Source organism: Haliaeetus leucocephalus, unplaced genomic scaffold, assembly GCF_000737465.1.
Source record: "Haliaeetus leucocephalus isolate CR32 unplaced genomic scaffold, Haliaeetus_leucocephalus-4.0 Scaffold306, whole genome shotgun sequence".
Classification (NCBI taxonomy): Eukaryota; Metazoa; Chordata; class Aves; order Accipitriformes; family Accipitridae; genus Haliaeetus; species Haliaeetus leucocephalus.
The window spans coordinates 1,632,254-1,634,044 of NW_010972742.1; positions in this window are offsets into that span (position 1 = coordinate 1,632,254).

Below are 1,791 nucleotides of genomic sequence, written 5' to 3' on the forward strand. Positions count from 1 at the left end.
AGATTTTATATCTTTCTACTGAGTCCTTGCTTCTTATTACTCAGAGATTTATTTATTATGTAGATTAAAAAAAAAATCTAATTGCTTTTCATCCATGCTTTTCACCCTGTGTAAGAGGTTTCTGCCTAGATGATGTGGAGTGCAGCATCCAGTGCCTCCCTGGTATCTGTCGAATAATAATTAGGGGTGAGTGATTCGTGGAAAACAGTCACGGCAGAAAGCAGAGGATTCCCTGTACATTGCTACACTACGAAAATGGAATTAGTAATGTCATAGTAATGGAGATGGAAAATGTCCATTCTGGAAAGATGTTTCCGTAGGAATGTTAGTATCAGTGGCATGCTGCCTTATGGGAAGGGGAATTTGAATCTTGGACTTGGATACAGAACAGAATTTGATGCTTTCCATAATGTGTGGGACTGAAATAAAATCCTTATTGTCCTCTAGCAGTCTGTTAGGAAAGGAAATTACATTATTTAGATTCAATGTCTACTGGGTTTTGGGGCAGGAAGAACCATTAGCTCTTTTCAATCACACTTAAGCCCTAATCAACTCTCAATTCTAAAATAAGTAGAATCCCTCCACTTGCTTTAATTGAAGCTCTTGGCTTTTGTGGCACTAAACCTGACAAAGCATCCTGTTTGTTCTCAAAAGCATAAATCATCCACTGAAAACACACTCTGTGGCTGCCCTCTAGCAGCCCTTGTGGTAATTTCTTTTTAAATAGAGATGTAACTACCTTTAACAGGTTTGTAGGCCCTAAAGCTTTCCAAAAAGACAATCTCAAAGGAGTTTTGGTTAAACACAATGTAAAACTGAAAGTCTGAGTATTCATCTGGAATACCAGGAGTCTGAATTTTGTACGCCTGGACTCATTAACTGTTTCTATAATTTCTGTGTGTAAGGGAAGTTTGTATGTTGAGCTGAGAATCTGGGTAAGTTTATTGAATTGGAGATACATTGAATCCTTTCATGATGTTACTTTTATTAAATTTTTTTCATCTCCTGAACCACTGAATGTTTTTTTAATCCCATGAGCTGTGAGATTTGTGCAGCATCTTGCATTTTTTAGGTCTTTAGTATTGCCTGCCACAAGTGTTTAAAAAGCTTATTTAAAAAAATTAAAGCCAAAATTGACAAACTGGTTAGAGCGTTTCACAGGACATTGTAAAAGACACGAGACAATATTAATTTTACTGGAAACAGAAACAGAGCTCTCTACAGTTCCTTGGAGATTTTGGATGCTGGAGTATGCTGGAGCGTGTATGTCCTGTGTACCTGAACCTTGCCAGGCTGTTCCTGTTTGCATCTTCTCCCGAACAAATAACCGCGCCTCGGTAACGACGGAGAGATTTCAAATCGTTCGGTTCGAAGGACGCTGGCTCTGTGGGGATTCTGAGGCAGGACAGGAAACATGGACGTAATCCTTCTAGACAGCACGTGAAATATCTCGGGAGTCTTTGTCTTCACGCTTTATTAATGTCCCTGGTTCTAGAGATTACCTAAACCCAGAAATGGTAAGATAATGGTAATGGTGAGGAGGCAGCTGCAGCGGTGACTTCCGAAGCGGGACCGTCGAAGGGCCGAGGGGGCCAGTACGCTTTTCTGGCGGCTTTTCTGGGGCTTCCGGGAGGGTGACTTCACTTTTCCACCACAAAAAGCTGGGAAAAAAACCGAGGTTTACCTCACCGCTAACGCCTTCACCCGCGGACGGCCCGCCCTGAGGCGCGAGCACCCGCGGAGGAGGCACCGCCTCCAGGAGGGAGAGGGGGCGCGCGCGCCTGCCCCGCC